This window comes from Acomys minous (assembly GCF_964271855.1).
Source record: "Acomys minous genome assembly, chromosome: 7".
NCBI classification, from domain to species: domain Eukaryota; kingdom Metazoa; phylum Chordata; class Mammalia; order Rodentia; family Muridae; genus Acomys; species Acomys minous.
The window spans coordinates 18,364,518-18,384,971 of NC_140488.1; the positions used below are offsets into that span (position 1 = coordinate 18,364,518).

General features: G+C 37.8%; 1 pseudogene across 1 annotated transcript; it reads left to right on the forward strand.

The window, feature by feature from the left end:
• Positions 1 to 7,455: 7,455 nt before the first annotated feature.
• On the forward strand, positions 7,456 to 7,858 carry LOC311602085 (small ribosomal subunit protein eS17-like; annotated as a pseudogene). Its single transcript has one exon. The product of its transcript is annotated as a small ribosomal subunit protein eS17-like (transcript).
• The last annotated feature ends 12,596 nt before the right edge of the window (positions 7,859 to 20,454 follow it).

Genomic DNA, 20,454 nt, shown 5'->3' on the forward strand with positions numbered 1-20,454 from the left:
CAATGACTAGGGTACGGTAGCAGTAAGCACAAGAAGGGATTCTTCCCAGTAAGGCAGACATGTCTGAGTCAGCCTGGGTGAAGTGAAAGATGTGTCTGAAAGCATGGTGGCTGCAATCTCAATTACATTGTTGTGAAACATTTGAATGCTATGTAATAAACATCTCAAAATACAACCCTCAAAAAAATAAATAGCAGAATATCTTTTTGTTTAATTAATTAATTAATTAATTTTACATCCCAACCTCAATTTCTCCTCTCTCCTCTTCTCCTGTCCCTCCCTCATCACTCCTTTTCCTCCCCAGCCATCCATTTCTCTTCAGAAAAGGACAGCCCTTTTGTGTATATCAAGCAACCATGGTTTATCAAGTCGCAGTAAGACTAGGCATCTTTCCTCCTATCAAGGCTAGACAACGCAGCCCATCAGGAGGAAAGGGTTCCAGAGGAAGGTAACAGAGACAGAAAGAACCCCTGCTCTCACTATTGGGAGTCCTACCTGAAGACCAAACACAACTGCAAAAGCAGTCCCTAGTCCTAGCTGCCATCTCCCCAGCCCTGAAGATACAACTTGATATGCTGTTGAGAGCATATATCTTAAAACATGTCTAAGTGACATCAGTCTGCGCTATCATTTCTGTAGAGATAATACAATAGAATTATAGTTGGCATCTATTACAAATGCAACTGAGTTTGAGTCCTGTCCAGAGAATGCATACATTAAAGCCACTCTTTAAATTCCACCAGGACCAATTTGTACGTGAGGGACTCCTGTTCATGGAAAATGCCTCTTGAGACCTGAGTAAGAGATGTGAATTCCCTATACCAGATTTTTCAAAGTATCGGAACATCCTGTCTTTTCAATATTAAAGAAGTATGATTTTGATTGTGATTACTTTCATTATGAACAATTATTTCCATTATCATCACACCGAAAGGATCTCCTAGATATCCTAAAATCTATACCTCATCAGTGAAATGAATAGATACATTTACTTTCTAGTTAGCCAGAAGACAGATGTTGCCTTTAGTGATATTTCTGGAATAAGAATCAAATGATTTTACAACAATGGGACTGTGTATGTTCTGGCTTACAATGTAATACTTATTAAAGGAGAAAATATAGTTCTTTTTTCATATTATCATTATGTGAGCCCTGAAGGAAGGAACAAAACTGATTAATGACAAGCATAAATATTAGGAAATCATTCTGTAAGCAAGCCACATATTCTAATTGTCCAGTTACCAGATAGTTCACAAATAAGATTTTGCTTTGTATTACTGCTTGTATGGTATCAAATAATGTGTGCTACTGTACAGACATATTTAAAAATATAAAAATGATATGTTATCTAGCTCATTGAGGAAAGGGTAATTACTCTTCCAGCCTATACCTTTGAAGCAATGTCTCTTAATCAAGCCTGGTAAGGCTCATCTTGCTGTTGTGCTTGCTTGGGTCTCCTGTCTCTGTCTTCTGGGCCTATAATTACAGGTGAGCCACCATGCCCACCCAGCGTTTTACATGAGTTCTGAGGAGTTGAACTCCAGTTCTCTTGTTGGCGTACCAAGCACTTTAGTTAATCAGCAGCACCTCCTCATCTTAGTTAGTTTTTTAAAATTATTATTCATTGCTGTAAAGAGGCACCAAGACCACAGCCACTCTTATAAAAGAAAACATTTAATTAGGGCTGTTTTACACTTTCAGAGGTTTAGTCCTTTATCATGAAGGCGAGAAGCATGGCAGTGTGCATGCATACATAGTGCTGGAGAAGGGGCTGAGAGTTCTACATCTTTCTCAATGGTAGCAGAAGGAGATTGTAAGACACACTGGGCCTAGCTTGAGCATAGGAGACCTCAAAACCCGCCCCCCCCCCGCAGTGACACACTTTCTCCAACAATGTCACACCTACTTCAACAAGTCTACACTTCCTAAAAGTGTCACTCCCTATGGGCCAAGCATTCAAATGCATGAGTCTATGGTGGTCATGCCTATTCAAACCACCACACACACCTACACCATATTTAATATTCCAACCTTGAAAACAGAACGAAAAATACTGGTAGTACTCTACAATTTTGTCTTCTCAGTGTTAGATCCCAAATTAGATTCAGTCCAATTCCTCAGTAGTTCTGACTTTGGGGCTGTGATTAAGTACACACACTCAAGCTAGCTCATCTGTGTTTAAAACCCCAAACCTGGCATTTAATCAGGCAATTTAAATGCTCTATGTCTTATTTTTGCTTGTTGGGGACTGTAATTGTAATTGTACAGCATGCCTATTTCAAAAGTGTGAATCTTAAATGGGTTAAATGTTTTGGAAAGTCCTTAACATATGTTAATCAAAGAAGGAAAAAATGAGAACATAAAACCAAAAATTGAACACCAACTGAAATTTTTACTGTCAAACAAAGATATCAGTCTGTCATAGATGTAATGTGCAATGGATTCCAGGTAGATGAACAGACAGGGTCTCTCTGTGTAGCCTTGGCTGTCCTGGACTCAATTTGTAGACCAGGTTGGCCTTCAAATCACAAAGATCCACCTGCATCTGCCTCCCTGAGTGCTGGGATTAAAGGTGTGTGCCACCACATCTAGCTTGGGATGGGACTTTTAATGCCCAAATTGCAAATCATCTCAATCACACATTAAGTATGCTATATATGAGAGCTGGAGAGATAGCACAGTGGTTAAGAACATTGACTAATCTTCTGAAGGACCTGGTTTCAATGCCCATTGCCCATATGGCAGTTCATAATTGTCTGTAAATCCAAGATCTGATGCTTTCACACAGACATACATGCAGGCAAAACACCTATGCACATAAAAAATTAAAAAAATAATCCTACATATAATGCTGAATGGTTGGTTGGAGTTCTCTGAACAAACTGGTTAGCACTGTGTATGTGTGTTGTGGTTCTGTTTTCCTATGTTGTATGTCTGAAGTCCATGCTTCAGATTTTATGACATCTTGTTGTCATGCATCTAGTTGAACATGCCATGTTTTCAGCACACTAGATATACCCAATAGGGTCCTTAAAACACTGCCCAGTACTTCATAATGCTAATTATGATAGTTGCATCAAAGCTACTAAACATGGCTATATTTTACTCAAAAACTTACCCAGTTATCTGGCAATGTTTTGATGGCTGTGAGTGATATTTCCAAAAGCACTCCTGTCTCTGGTTCAGGGCTTACAAAAGAAAGATGCAAATGACTGCTTTGTGTTGATATTCAAAATGCTGTTGTCAAGAACCTTAAAAGAAGCAGCCAAAATATTATCTTGAAGCGTAGGGCCAAGAACAGAGAGCGGTGTCACCAGATTAGATCTAATACTGAAGGACATCTGCCTTCTCCTAGGGTCATGTACAACTGGAATGCTGGTGTTAGATTCAGAATCGGAACTCAAAAGGAGAATTTTCACTTCAATTGTCTCTTACCAATAGCGCGCTTAGCCAATCATCTTGATCATAAATTTGACTTTAGAATGCTTCTGACCCTCAATTCTAGCAGGCATTTTATTGTGGGCAGGCTATTGATATGTAGCATAGGCTAGACTTGAACTTGCAGCCTGCTGTAGTTCTGGGATTATAGGCATGTATCAAAATGCTTAGCTTAAACTCTTGGCATTCATTTATTTCTTTATTTGATATTTTAAATATATATAGCTTGTGAGTGACACTTAAGGCATTAAGTTGAGGAGTAGATTCACTAATGTACCTTTTGTTCTATCCTCCCTACATATTTCTATATTCCTCTTTCTTTCTTATCAACCCCTGTCTCCAAATCTAAGAATGGAAGATAAAGGAAAAGAGAGACATCCCTGGGTCCAACCTTGATTTCCCTCTAAATAAGACCAATAATAATTTATAACCAACTCCTATTGAAAATAACCCTCTATAGCCCAAGAAAGCAAACCCCAACCCCTCTTAAAGAAAATGGGGCACCACTCTATTATGGTTTCTTCTGGCTGCTTTGTGATGAATAATACCTTTGTAGAGGAGCAACAAGTTTAATTTTAGATATAGTGGTATTGAATTCAAATGTAATATTATTCTTCACACACACACTATATATATATATATATATATATATATATATATATATATATATAGTGCTATTGCAGGCTATTTGGGATGAGTAAGTTATACAAGTTAATTGTTAATTGATTAAATCATGGTCATATCAATTAGTAGTCTACTTTTATCATAAGAATATACATCTTAGGTGCAACAGATAGATATGATTCTATAGAAAGATAAGGTAAAGTAGTTAAAAAAAGGTCTTCAAAAACCTTGGAGACATGCAGAATATGGCATTTAAAGATTTTTTTTATTATTTTTAAAGATTCACTGACAATGGGACAGGTTAACTCCTGGCAACACCCAACCTACCTCAAAGAGGATGATGAGCATCAAAGAACCTCCTTATGGAGATGGCTTTAAATGCAGCAAACAAGCCACTGGGTTAAGTGTCCTTATTTCTGCCACAGACAGAATTCTGCCTAAAAAAATGGCAATCTTGGATGCAGGCAGAGTAGAAGGCCAGACTCTGCCAAGACAGGGTAAGCAAGTCCTCAATAGTTCCTGCCTCACAAATATGTCTGTTAGATATACTGGGCCAGAAGGCTGAAGATGATGCTCCAACGTTATAGAGTTTTGGGTGACTATTTAGGTAACAAACTGTCTCTGTCATCTTCTCATTTGGAAAGCTACAAACCTGCACTCCCTGTATACTCAGGGAATTAATTTTATTCCTTCTCAAGTCTCTCATGAGGTTGAAGACCAGATAGTTTAGTCTTATATTTAAGCTTAGTTGTTTAGGGGTTAAGATGTTTTTAGGTCTAGATAGATGTTTTAAGTTGATAATGATGAGATATGATAGATATTGATTTACATTCAGAATTTTAGATGCACCAAGATAAGAAAGATGTTTTCTTCAAGGTTGCCAAATACAAATAGCCAAAACACTAAGAATGTAACATTTATATAATTCCTGATTGTTTCATGGTTTTTCTTGCTGTAGGTAGTTTAATGTATATATGTGTAATGATATAAATGTATATGTAAAAATGAAAAATATTTAATAAAAAATATATAGTTTGCAGTGGCTAACCTGAAACTCCTGCCTCAATTTCCAAAGTATGATATTGCAAAGCATGAATCACAAAACTAGGCCTTAAATTCTTAGATTTTCATTCCAAATTTGGAGTTTAATATAATTCCTTAATGCTATGATTGTTTACAAGTGTGAAATACATTAATATCTTTTTTCCACTTGGATCTATATCTTGGTTCACAGTACCTTTTGTACCATAAATTAATTGGAATAAGGTGGGCCTCTTCTTGTGGTGTCAGAGTTCAGACTCTCCCTTAGCTTATATTAAAATAATTCCGCATAAAGACTTTTCTTTAAATTTGCAGACTATTTTCGCTATTATCTCTTTCATATAGACCCCTATCTAATGAAAGGAATGGAGCAGAGATAAAAGTATGGGTTTGACGAAGATGAGTGAAGCATATTCCTGTTGCTTGCTCTGGGCTTTCTCTGTTGAATCACTCTCTCCCTTAGTCTGAAAGAAGCCAAAGCAGAATAGAGAGTCAAGGCTTCCTGTGAACAGCCATTTTTGTGTGGCTTCTTGGAAATGGACTGTCTAGTCTCAGTCACATCTTCAACTCACATGTTGTCTATGAACCTGTGCATAACCTGAGCTCCAGCACCACACATGCCACCTCTATATGAGATGGGCAAAAGCCAACACATTTTGCAAATGTAAAACAAAAATGCATATATGACCAAGGAATGAGAGAGAGAGAGAGAGAGAGAGAGAGAGAGGGGGGGGGAGGGAGGGAGAGAGAGAGAGAGAGAGCAACAACAACAAAATACTGTTGGACTAAGGCCTAGCATACATGAGAAGCCATGTTCAAACCCCAAGAACAATCATTTCCTTAAAAAAAAGAAAAAAGAAAGAGAGAGAGAGAGAGAGAGAGAGAAAGAAAGAAAGAAAGAAAGAAAGAAAGAAAGAAAGAAAGAAAGAAAATGAGTTTGGTCTAATGATGGAAACCTTTACTTCCAGCATTTGAAAGGCAGAAATCAGCCTTATCAAAACATTGAGTTCCAGTGGCCGAGGGCTATACAATGGAGAGGAAGAAGGGAGAGGAAAAGATCAGAAAACACTTCTAAATTCATCATATTTTGTTGGTCAAATGCCAAAAAAGAAAAAAATCTTTAAAGCAACTAGAAAAAAGCCAGTATTTCAGATATAAGGTTAAGAGCCTCTCATGAGAAATTACAGTAGACATTGGACAACATATTCAAATGCAGATGTAAGGCAGTGCAGGAAAGCACTCAACCTAGGAAGTAAAACAATCCTCAATAATGAAGGGTAAACTTAGAACACACTAAAATAAGCAAAATTCCAAGAAGTTCATTACTAATAAGCTGTCATTAAGGAAATGATGACAAATAGTTTCTCCCTGAAACTTGGTTACATTCAGAAGACTCCAATACAGAAAAAGTAATGTAAAAAGCTGAGAATTATTATTTTTCTCCTCTGAACTACTTTAGCCAACACATAATTTTTACAGTGAAAATTATAATGCCTTGGTAGATTTAATAATGTGTGCATGTCATTCAACAATATCACTGGAGTAGAAATGAAGCCAGGTTATAATGAACAATAGGAAAGTATACTACTGTAAGGTTTCCATATTTTATATGAAATAATTTGTTATTAAATCTCAGTGGGTTAGTTTATATAAGGTATTTATAAAGAACTCTAGAGGAAAAAAAGGAAAAATAAAACTACTGCAAAGAAAATTTTATTAATATTGAATTTATAACAAAAATATACTTAATATAAAAAGAAAAATATGAGTGAAAATAGCAAATTTCAGACTTATATACATCCATATGAATAAGTACAAAGGAATAACTCTCATAACTAATAACAGTTTGTCAAATTGTCAGGATTTGCCAAAGGAATAATTTTATAAACACAAAAAGTTAGATAAATAGATGATAGATAGATAGATAGATAGATAGATAGATAGATAGATAGATAGATAAATAGATAAAATATCACTAAGGGGAGAAATTAAATAAAAGACACTGCTGTTTTCTATAGTCTATAGTTACACAGTCTTAAAACTTAGTGGCCATGTCCCCTGGAGGGGGAGACCTGGTGGCACTCAGAGGAAGGACAGCAGGTTACCAAGAAGAGACTTGATACCCTATGAACACATACAGGGGGAGGTAATCCCCCTCAGGAACAGTCATAGGGGAGGGGAATAAGGGGAAAATGGGAGAGAGGGAAGAATGGGAGGATACAAGGGATGGGATAACCATTGAGATGTAACAAGAATAAATTAATAAAGAAAAAAAGAAAAAAATACTAAAAATAAATAAATAAATAAATAAATAAAACTTAGTGGCCTCCTCTTTTACTGAGACCCGCCAGCATGGGCCTGGTTCACACCAAGACTGGGAAGAAGGAGGCCCGGGTTATCATTGAGAAGTACTACACGTGTCTGGGTAATTACTTCCACACCAACAAGCACATGTGCAAGGAGATCACCATTATCCCCAGCAAGAAACTCCGCCACAAGATAGCGATCTATGCCTACATCTGAGGAAGCAGATTCATAGAGGCCCTGTGAGAGGTGTCTCTATCAAGTTGCAGGAAGAAGAGAGGGGAGTGATAATTATGTTCCTGAGGTCTCAGTCCTAGACCAGGAGATCATTGAGGTATATCCTGACACCAAGGAAACGCTGAGGCTTCTGGACTTTGGCAGTTTCTTCAACCTGCAGGTCACTCAGCCTACAGTTGAGATGAATTTCAAATCAACACGTGGAGACGCTTAAATCTGTTCTGTCATATTTTCAATAAACATGAAAGCAAGAAAAAAAAACTTGATGGCCCAATATGCTGAAGTTCCAAATAGATAAACAGACTAAAAGTGGAAAGTAGAAAGCTGGAAAATAAACCATGATATTATACACAGGAAAGCTGGACTCAGAGGAAGGTTAAAAAGATGGTCTTGTACTGATCTTACAATGGACTAGGGTTCAGTTCCCTGTACTGATCTTACAATGGACTAGGGTTCAGTTCCCAGTAATCCCAGTTGCAGGGAATCTGGTTCCCTCTTCTAACTGCCTCAGGAACGTGTGCTTATACGCACATACTCTACTACACAGACACAAAGATATACACAAGATATTGCTTCTACGAAAGTTAATAAAAATAAATCCTTTTTAAAAAAGCTGGATTGGCTACATTAATACAATTGTAGATAAAATTTAAGGAAAAGAACACTGATAAAGGCAAAGGCAGAAATGTTATAACAACAAAAGAGTTAATTCATTAAGAATATATAAAATTTGTAAATTTGTACAAGTTTAAAATTCAACAAAATGTCTGAGCAGCAGTATGAGAAAACATTTTTAGGTGAAAATATATTTTATCTTATAACCATGGTAGTAGTTATATTTGTCAAAATTTGTCAGTTGTTCACTTAAAATTGATTATTAAGTGTTGATTTATAGAATGTATACCTTAGTGAAAAGTAATGAAAAGAAAAAGAAGTATAGAGCTAATTATATAATATATACATTAAGTCAGTCTTAAATGTACACCCTAGGGGCAGTTAGTTTTCATTTAAAGTGTCCTAATCAGAAACTCACACTCCAGGGAAGATTAGTGAGTGTTTGAAGGACTCTAATCAGGAATCCACACCCCTTACATGACTATAGCAAGTGCTTTTAAAATCTTCTCCAAATATGCACCCAAGTGTTCATTATTTAACATAAGGGCTATTAGAAATAATTTAACAATTTTATGAGAAAAATTAATCATATTCAGGGAAATTGAACAGGTACATCACTCTGACCCGAACAAAGTGCAAGAATTTAACACCACTTATGTCGGTGAAACACCTATGAAGTACACCTGGAATATATTTGTTAACCATTAAAAACACACACACACACACACACACACACACACACACACACGAAGTTGGCAGGGGTAAGTGTTGGGGGGTATTGGGAGAATTGGAAATAATAATAGGAGGTTGATTGGTCATATTTCATGGTATACATGTATGAAACTCTAATGAATAAAAAAAAATTTGTACCAATGTCTGACCCACCCCATGGAAGAGAGTTAATCCCTGACACTATTAGTGATACTCTGCTATGCTTGCAGACAGGAACCTAGCATAGCTGTCCTCGAGAGACTCCACCCAGGAGCTAATGGAAACAGATGCAGAGACCCACAACCAAATATTAAGCAGAGCTCTAAGGGAGCCTTTTGGAAGAGTTGGGAGGAAGCACTGAGGAAAAGGGAAGGCTCAATGACACCACAAGAAGACTTAAAGAGTCAACTAACCAGGATCCATGGGGGCTGCTCAAAGAGATCAAGCCACCAACCAACAAGCATGCATGGGCTGGACCTTGGCCCCCTACACATATGTAGCAGATGTGCTGCTGGTTCTTCATGTGATTCCCCTAATAACAGGAGTAGAGGCTGTCTCTGATTTTGTTGCCTGCCTCTGGATTCCTTTCCCATAGCTAGGCTGCCTTGTCTGGACTCCATGGGAAACCATGCGCTTACTCCTGCTGCAAGTTGATGTACCAGTATGGGTTGGTACCCATGGGGAGAACCTACCCTTTCTTTAAGAAGAGAGGGAAATTGGGAAAGGGGTATGAGAGGGTGGGATTGGGAGGAAAGTAGAGAGGAGGCTGGGATCAGCCTGTAAAGTGATTTAAATGAATAAATTAACGGAAAAAAAGAAATTGGAACGGAGAATTCTCTGACTTTGAATTTTTCTCAGAGAACATGCATAGCGTACACAAAACTCTTGTCCAACCCGAACACCAAAAATACCAAAGACAAAAAAAAAACAATCTTTCATTGTTTCAATAAGAAAATTGCCAGCTTACATGACCAGTACCACCACAATATTGCTAACATCCTCACTGGAATGACCCTTTCGTGCAGAACTTATTGTAGTGTACAAAGGGGTATGGTGTTGTTTTTTCTGGCTAATTCCTAGTAAATACCTAGTTTTGTGGCCAAAATTCAGACTGGCAGTTGCTATCAATATAAGAGTAGTGACTTGTTAGAGAAAAGCATTCTCCCGGTATCTCTGCTTGTTGAGATGTATTGTGACGGTGAATGGTGAGATGAGTTCCAGGAAGTTCATAGTGGTACTGTTGCAGGGTATTTGATCTCATTGTGAACCTCCCGAGATTGTGATCTGTAAAAACCTGTTTTTTGTGTGATGTGGTTCAACCCTAACACAAACATTTAATCCAAGTACTTTCTGTACATAGGATTTAATAAACTTAACTCTAGGTCAAGAGGTGGAGCAAGAAACCAGCTGACAGGGATTAAGTAGATAGGAAAGACTTGAGAGAAGGGTATTTAAAAGTATGGAGAAAAAGGAGTTCTTTAGCTTCTTTGCTTTTAACTCTTGGTTTTTTTCCTCCTACGTCATCAGCTGAGCTAGCGGGCTCTTTGACTTTTGGCTTTTCCTTTTGAAACATGAGCTGAGTAGGAAGGTCATCTGGGTGCTTTCTCTGTCTCTCTGAGCTAGCAGGTTTTCACTCCAGCATCTGGATCCTGAGCTTTCATTGGTAAAACTGAATGATTTGGAATTTTCATTAATTATAACAACTTTTGGCACCCGATGTTATGTAAAAGGAACTTTTATTTGCCTGTTTCAACTCTTGTCTCGGATTACTGCCTGTCTGCTAACCTAGGTCTAGTCCTGGGAAGCTTCTATCCTCCATACAACCTAACCTAGGCCTAGAAGGTTTTCAGTCTCTGAGACTTACTGCTGAATAACCTAACTTTTTCTAGTTCTTTATGAACTCTGCTGGATGGTTCAACTCAGCTGTTCTGGCTCAAACTCCTCTCCAAGCTGACTTATTCAATTCGGCTTTCTCTTGGCCTCTGAATTGTTCTGCGTGGCCTCAAACTAATTCCAGCAATCTGCTCTAATCTTCTGTCTCCTTCTCATTCTCTGGCTTCTTCTGTCTTCATTTGTGTCCAGCTTGTTCTTTTATTCAACCTCTATTACTGTCCTGGCAAACTACTCTCTCCTCTCTTCTTCTTCTCCTTCTTCTTCTTCTTCTTCTTCTTCTTCTTCTTCTTCTTCTTCTTCTTCTTCTTCTTCTTTTCTCTCTCTCTCTCTCTCTCTCTCTCTCTCTCTCTCTCTCTCTCTCTCTCTCTCTCTCTCTCTCTCTCCATTGCCCCTTAAGTAGCTTCCCTTTCTTCTCTGTTCTCCTGAAAGTTCGGCATATCCTATTCTGTCAAATCTTTCTCTGATTCACCACCTTTTCTACCACTCAATTAGGCATCACTTTCAAAGATGGGTGCTTCCTTCTACATACTAAATTTAACTTCATTGTTTGGGATGAAAGGAGTGTACCACCATACTTGGGCCTAAGCTTTTCTTCACCTGAAACTTGCTCTATATTAGGCTGGCCTTGAACTCAGATCTGCTTGCCTCTGTCTCCTGTATTAAAGGTATATTTGTATTCCAGCCAGGTCATGCAGACCTAGAAGGTCTTTGTATTTGATCTCTTGCCAGAACAGGCATGTTCTGACTTAAAAGTCCTATAGAACTTTCCCCTTTCTGTTTAAGCTAAAAATTGTGCACAGTGTAACTTTTACAATAGAAACAGTTATCAATCCCATGAATTTAGCAGTCTGAATGTTCTTATGAAGGCCTATGCAGCCATTGATGTGATGATCAACCATAATTTCAGTCCTGATCATCTGTCCTTCAACAACAGTCCATTTCAGCATCAAGGTTTTCCAGTCTGCAGTCTGATGAACTGTATGTCTTTTCAGCTCGTTTGTTACACTGTCTCCATGCAGGGAGATCTGCTGTCTGAGTCATCTGCAGCACTTTCTCCCACTTCCTTGAGTCATGCCTTTCATTTGAAAGCTTCTCTTATTTGGATTGGATCTTTATCAATTTTGATGTAACCCATAGTCTTTCTTCCCCTATGGAAATATGCACAAAACCTCTTCACCAACATAACACTATTTCCTGAGTTCCCTTCTAATGTTAAAATATCTTTAAAGTGTACAGGTTGATCTAATTCAGTAGTTCTTTTCCTCCATCCAGTGTCTTTCAGCTAATCTTATACCCCTTTCTATTTATCAAGATACAATTTGATTTTTAGGAATCCACACATAAACTAGACATTTAGGCACTCTCATTCCATGCCCAGCTCCATGCCAGTGAGCTGGGCTCCACTCCAGTGAACCAGGCTTCTTATCCATTATCAATGGGCTGTCTATCTTGATCCTCAATTTCATTAGGTACCATAGGTTCACAATTAAGCGTTTTCTGTTCTCTTAGTTCCTCTATCTCTTGTCTCTCAAGCCTTTGTTAAAAATTATCATAGCTATTTTTTTGTTGTGCAGATATTTTTTCAACCTTTTTTGAGAGTAGAAATATAAAAGTTGCAATTGACAGTACAGAGAGATTTTCTCTAGTGGTCATAATTATGATGAGTACTGCAATGGCTTTCTCAAGTAATGTTTCTATACTTTCAATGTTTCTATCTCCTACCCTTGTTCTCAAGGGATCTGAAATAGAGTTTCACATTTTTAATGCAGGGAAAGCCTGTCTATATAATTAAAATTTTCTTTTGTGGTGGCTTGTTGTGATTTACTGTCTCAGAGGCTCCTGCATTGTCATTCCTTGCTCTGGGATTGAGGCTCCCACTGCTCCAAGGTCTCCCAAGTCTCTCTGAGCAACCAGCTGAACTCAAAGAACTGAATCTTCCTTTGGCGATGATCCCAGGAGAATTTCTCCTCTGCAGCTTTCTGTCAAATGTCTCCCATCCTCTGTGACAATTCTGTCAGATGTCCTTTGCTCCTGCAATATTTGTGGGCTTTCTTCTTCAATCACATTGGGTTTTCTTCCCAACCATGTTGAGCATCCTATGTAAAAGGGACTTTTATTCTGTTTTAGTGACATTGTTAGAGAAAAAACATATTCTCCCTGGCATCTCTGCTTGTTGAAATGTAATATGATGGCGAATGGTGAAATGAGTTCCAGGAAAGTCACAGTGGTTCTGATGTTGTCCAGATTTTTTGCATTCTTTCTTTGATGCTACAACTCAAGAAAACTAGATAAGATGTTTACATTCAGGAATGTTTTTATTCTTAAGCTTTCAACTTAGTATCCCAGACTTCCTCTGTAAAAACTTGTTTTCTTCCCTGTTCATCTTATAAGAGCAGGCCACATAGGGAGTTTCGGGGAACAATTAATACTGAGACTTTTAAATGCATTCCAACGATTGTAATATTAAACTCTGCATGAAATCCTTCTGAACAGCATGCTTACAAGCAATAATGTGGAAGCATAACTTCCCAGAAGACACAGATTTCTCTTGATCATGTTTGCATGTGAGTCAAATTTTATTAGAACACAGACTCATTCATTATGTATTGCTGGGACTGCTTTTATATTGTAATGACAGATGTGAATAGTTCAGACACAAATCCTATGGACTGGAATGCTAAAAGTATTATAAACTAGACCCTTCCCAGAAATTTGCTGACCCATGCATTAGAATAGGGTTCTCTGCCTAAATCAGTAATTCCCCCAAATGGCTACATAACATTCACCATTAATTCCTATTTTGTCTTTGTCTTCTTGAGACAAGATCTCACCATATAATCCATCCTGGTCTGAGATTGATGATTCCCCCACGTCAGCCTTTTGAAGTGGTGGGCTTACAGGTATGTGCTGCCCAGCCTAGTAATTTCCACTTGTGTGTTTTCCAATTTCTCTCTTTCAGATTCCTTTTCTGCCTCTTGCTGCTATTATTGGTTATAGAATAGCCTTTACTTCCTTTCTTTCCTTTTTTTTCTTTTTAAAAATGTGTGCATATGAAAACTTAGAGGAAAGTTTTCAGAAGTTGTTGTTTTTTTTTTTTCCTTCTACCATCTGGATTCTGGACAGATGTAAAGCACACTTACTGAGCCATTTCACCTGCTCCTATTTTTCTTTAATACTTTGTCTGTTTTCTCTAGAGTCCTCCCTCCCCTCTCTCTTTCTCTCTTCCTGACTGCTGCTTACCATGTTCCATCCCTTGATGGTCATGGACTCACCTTTTAAACTGTAAGCACATCACTAATTAAATGCTTTCTTTTGCAAGTTGCCTTAGTCATAGTGTATCTTCACAGCAATAGAAAAGTAACTAAGACACAAACCAACAGTGGATAACAATTTCCCTATGCCTAAATCCTTGTTTTCATAGTGGCAACCATTCTGACTAAGGTGAAATGGTACCACAATGTAATTTAATCTGCATTTCTCTGATGGCTAAGAGTGTTAAACACTTTGAAAAGTATTTTATAAATAATTTTAATTCTTTTTCGAGATGTCTTTGTTCCGTTCTAAGCCTCATTTTTATTGAGTTGTTTGTTTTCTTAATGTTTAGGTTTTAGAGATATTTGTATGCTGTAGCCTTTAATCTTCTGTCAGCTACATAGCTGACAAATAGTTTTCTTCCATTCTGTGGCAGTTTCCTTTGCTCTGAAAAACCTTTTTCCTTTCATGGGGACTCATTTGTCAATTGTTATTCTCAGCTCCTGAGCAACCAGAGTCCTACTCTCGAAATCCTTCCTAACACATGTTAGAGTGTGCTGCCCACTGTTTCCTGCAGCGATCTCAGAGTTTCAGGCCTTACATTGAGGCACTTAATCTTTTCGTAGCTGATGTCTGTCCAGGATGAGGGATAAATATCTGGTTTTACTCTTCTACATGGAGATTTAGATAACCAAATTTCCAGAACCCTTTGTTGGCGATATTGTTTCTTCATAATGTATATTTTCGGCATCTTGGTCAACAATTAGACAGCTTATGCCTGGCATAATAGTGCGTGCCTTTAGTACTAGCATTCTTACAGGAGGCAGAAGCACAAAGACCTCTGTAAATTCAAGGCCAGCCAGAGCTACACGTAAAATCCTGTCAGGAAAAAAAAAGATCAAGTGGCAGGAATTGCGTTTATCTACATGTCTGTTTTTGGATCAATACCATACTGTTTTTATTAATATGAATCCATAATACAACTTAAAATCAGGTATGATGAGACCTCCCTCAGTGTGCTTTTTAGTCAAGATTGCTTTGGCTACCCAGAGTCCTTCATATTTCTGCATGAATTTTAAAAGTCTTTTTCCTTCTGTTAGGAAAATAGTCTTGGAATTTTTATTGAAATTGCATTAGATCTATAGATTACTTCCAATAGGATGGTGCATTGGTTACTTACTATTGCTATGAGGAAACACCACAACCAAAAGCAAGTTAAGGAGGGAAAGATTTATTTTGCTTATGCTTCCACATCACTGTTCATCCTTGAAGGCAGTCGGAGCAGGAACTCAAACAGGGCAGGAACCTTGAGGCAGGAACTGATGCAAAGGACACAGAGGGATGCTGCTTACTGGCTTGCTCCTCATGGCTTGAGAAGCCTGCTTTCCTATAGAATCCAGGACCACCACCCACAATGGTCTGGGCCCTCACACATCAAACATTAATTAAGTAAATGCCTTACTGGCAGGAGTGGTGGCAAATGCATTTAATCCCAGGAGGCAAAGGCTGGAATATCTGTGAGTTCAAGGCCAGCCTGGTATACAAAGTGAGCCCAGGACAGCCAGGGCTCTGTTGTGCAGAGAAACCCTATCTTGAAAAAGCAAAAAAACAAAAAAACAAAAAAACAAAAAAACAAAAAACAAAAAACAAAACAAAATGTCTTAAGTTGGATCTTATGGAAGCATTTTCTCAGTTGAAGTTCCCTCAACTCAGACGACTCTAGCTTACGTTAAGTTGACATAAACACTAGCCAGCACAGAAGAGTTTACTTGTGCTTATCAGTTTAGATGAATAAGAGTCCATCACAGCAGAGTGGGGAAGCGTGGTGTCTGGAGCAGGAAGCTGAGGGCTCACATCTTGAAACACATGAGCAGGAAGCAGAAAGAACAGACTTGAAATGGCACAAGTCTTGACATTTCCAAAGCCTGTTTCTACTTAGAACCCTTCTCCAGCAAAGCCATACCTCCTCAGACTTCCCAAATAGCACAAGTTTTAAATGTTCAAGACTATAGAGGACATCTGATTCAAAACACCACTGATGGCCATGTTCACACTATTACTTCCTCCAATCTGTAGGCATGGAAAGCCTTTCCATCTTCTAGTCTTCCTAAAGTTCTTTCTTCAGTGTGTTTAAGTTTATTATAGAAATAGTTTGTTTCCTTGCTTAAGTTTATTCCAAACTATTTTATGTGGTGCGTGTGTGTGTGTGTGTGTGTGTGTGTGTGTGTATGTGTGTGTGTGTGTGTGTGTGTGTGTGTAATGGAACTAGAAAAAGAACCATGAGAAAGGAAGAAGAGAGCTTAAAGAAAGGGAAGGGGTGAAAAATAGAGGATGATGGGACATGAAAAAAGAAGGTCATTGAGGAGAAGAAGGGAGGACCAGCATGAGTGGGCCAGAGAAATGAGAAAGACAAAGAGAAAGGGGATGAACAAGAATGAAGTACATTGCAAATACCATTATGAATCTCATTACATTATAGCTGTACTTAAATTTTAATCTGACATTGTATTATATGTGTATGCCTCTGGATATGGGTATAGTGTATGTATGTATTCATATATAGGTATATGCATATAGGTATATATACTTCTGTGTGTGCAAACATATGAAGGCCTGAGGTGAATGTCTGCTATCTTTTTGAATGGCTTTCCACCTTATTTTTTAAGAGAGTCTCTCCCTAAACCTGGACCTCACTGATTTGGCTAGACTAACCATCCAGTGAGCTCTAGGAACTCTGCCTCTACCTCACCAGGTATGCACCAATATGCCTTTCATTTTCTGCGGATGCTGGAGATTCAAGCTCACATCCTCATGGTTTTTCAGAAGACACTTTAATGGCTGAACTATTTCCTTAGCCCCAATCAAGGCATTTAATAGAATGAAACAGTAGCTCTTCAATGTATAAAGGAAATTATGACAATGCAGTAAATGATATTTGGATAATTCAGTGCATACTAGGATGAAATAAAGGCCACATTCTAATTTGTGCTGTTCCAATCTATATCTGAAATTTCTCCCAAAGGCCCATGTGCCAAAGGCTTACTCTGAAACAAGGCTATGTTCAGAGATGGGAGCATGGGGAAGCAATTGGATCATGAGGTCTCTGAACTCACTAATGGATTAGTCCATTGAAGAGGTCATAGTTTGATGAATTCTTGTGAAGTAATAAAACTTAGAGGTAGAGCCTATTTGGAGGAAATAGGCCCTTCTCTTTCATGGCATTGTGAAATCTGTAGCTTTGTCTTACCCTGCCTTCCGTGCTATGATTTTCAATCTGACCAGAATCTTCAGAGCACTAAAGCTAGTTGTTTATGGATGGAAACTGCTTAAGACTGAAACAACTTAAAGTATGCTTTAAGTTGTTTTGCTTGGTTGTTTTATCACAGTGACAGAAAGCCCACTAACAGAGATAGAATGTAAAAACAAATTCCAATGTTGGGGATTTGCATTACTTGGTAGTGTCCTTGGCCCTGGCTTTTCTCCATGTCAGCGCTTATACCAAGGGTGCATGCCTTGTAATCCCAGCACTAGGGAAGTGGCAGCAAGAGGATTAGAAGTTCAAGGTCATCTTTGGCTACATAATGAGTTCAAAGCCTGCCTGGCATATATAATACCTTGCCCAAGATAATTAAATATACACATACATAAATTCCAGATAGATGAAAGAAATTATTTCTTCTGTTCATAAATGTGGTTTTTAAAAAATGTTCTACTTTTACAAGAAGCCTATAAAATACTACAATCTCTTTGGAGGGCAATTTCCCAATTGCTGTTAAAAACATTAAGCATGCACACTTCTGGACACAGCATATGTGATTGAAGAGGAACTCAAACCAAAACTTTCCTTGCCATATGTTTTATGTGTGTGGTACTAGGAATTGAAGCCATGGTAGAAGACTATGAAGACTATAAAGACTATGGTAGACAAGTGCTCTATTACTGAGCTACATTCTCAATTTGCATCGTTATTTTCAGTTGTAAAATGTTAGAAACAGTTGAAGTAGTCAGCTGTTGTTGAGTAAAGTTCACTCCGTATTATGTCGAGGTTAAAAGAAATGAAATAGAGCTATATACAGGAACATGAAAAGATCTCTAAGGCATACGATTAATTGAGAACAAAATGGCAAAGCCATTTTATAGTATGTTCTCAATAGTATAACCAAACAAATGTGTGTGTGTGTGTGTGTGTGTGTGTGTGTGTGTGTGTGTGTGTGTGTAACTCCATATGGAAGAGACTGTAAACACTCACCCCAAACTAATGATAGTGATTACTACAGAAAGGAGGAGGATGGGGCAGTGAAATTTGAAAGAAGTGCTTGAACATTTTGCTTGCTGTACTTGTGAATGGCTTGACTCATTCCCAATGGGAATGTATTTGTATATTACTTGTGTAATATTTTAGACATTATAAAAGTTTTAAATACTAAATAAAACTGGATAATGAGCAGGCAAAAGCCAAGGGAGCTGCTGTTTCTCATTAGAAGCCTTTGAATGACATTTGACTTTTCAAGCCATTGTACATGCTTTAATTTGATGAAAAAAGGAGTTATAAAAACACATTTGAAATATATACTTTTACTCCTGGCTTCAGAGACAACAAGTGGCAGAGTTAGCCTTCATGCCAAAGTTGTATTAATAACTTCTAGAGAAATAAAAAGTAAAAATATTTAATCTAGTAATGCATTATAATTAAGCGTTATTTTACCTTTTACCTATGTTAAGAGAAAGATTATTGTGGTTCCATACTAAACTATATAATAACCTTTAAACAGTAATATATCATAAAGTTATAAGTAAGATCCCTATCTATAAATTGTCTTGAAAATATAAAATAAAAACATGATTTTAACTATTTTCTTCCCTAAATCCTCCATATTTGATTATACAGTGGATGCACTTAGGCTTAATTCAGGGTTATTTTTATCAAGATGATTTTCTAGAATGAGTGTTTATTCAGTTTTGTCAGCAAATATCTATCTGAACTGTTTGTTAATGTTTCTCCCATCGGGTCCATCAGATTTAAATCAGAAAGGCAAATTAGTATATTTTGAGTCATGAATTTGTGTATTAGTCTAGTCACAGGGACAATTTTGCTTCTCCATATCTTTATTTACAGATCAGCATATGTTCTTGGGAGTCCCTGAACATAAGACCACATGGTTTTGATTTTTCATTTTGAAAATCACTTTTGGGATCTATATAGTATGAAAAAATAGTTAAGGACAAATTACTATCTTTATTTTTATAATTCATAAAACAACCTTATGAGTTTATGCACCACATGCATGCAGGAGGCCATGAAGACCAGAAGAGGGAACCAGTACCCCTGAAACTGGGGTTAAAAGCCATCCTGGGCCTCCATGGAGGAGCTGAAAACTGAACCTAAATTGGCTACAAACTAAAAAAATTTAAATGGCTGGAGATCACTGAGGATTTAAACAAAAGTGGCATGTAGTCTTATTTTATATGATATGCCAAGCTCTCCTATGACGATTGTCCCACTGATTCTTAGAACAAAGTTCTGAAGAATTTGCTACTATTTTCTCTGGTTTCAACATAAAGAAATAGAGGTTCAAAGTGATTAAAAGAGCTAGCAGAGTTGGTCATTGTAGTGACACACACCTTGTAATCGCAGCGTTCAGGAGGCTGAAACTGGAAGGCTGTGGTCAGCCTGGGCTATAGACCAAGTTTTAAAATCAGCTTTGCCTAAACAATGAGACCCTGTCACAAAATAAAATATATTAACAGCTCTGCCGGAAGTTACAGATCCAGAAAGTAGCCATTATTTGACCCTTGAGCCTATTCTCACAGCTGCAACGTTCTCCAACTTTCTGCACAGATAATCGGGAATGCACATGGCAGCCCATGGAGAGATTTGTGCACTGATAGCCATAGATGCTACTTGTCTCCTCATCGTGCCACTGCCAGCATTTATAAGTGAAATGACAAGAAGGTAATAATAGCCTCCATTGATACCCACTGCTGGGAAAGGCCTAGAGGCTCCTGTTTGACTTGAATGCAGATAGATGTAGTAGAAGAATAGTCTTAATTTTGCATTAATGCCAACAAGCACTGCAATAAAAGGAATTCCAAATATTGGGATGCAAGGGCAAACGATACTCGTGTGGAAATGTCAGGAGCCTATCCTGAATGGCAGGGAGGAGAAAAATCACACTGCGTTTGTGTCAAGAAACCATTCTCCTTATTACTATACAAAGAATTACTTTCTCAGAGAGTACAGTATGTAAGAAACTGGGTTTCTATTGGAAGAAGTCAGTTTGTATCTTAGGGATAATGTGATCAGTTGATGATACTATGTTTCCTTCTTCTCTTCTGACT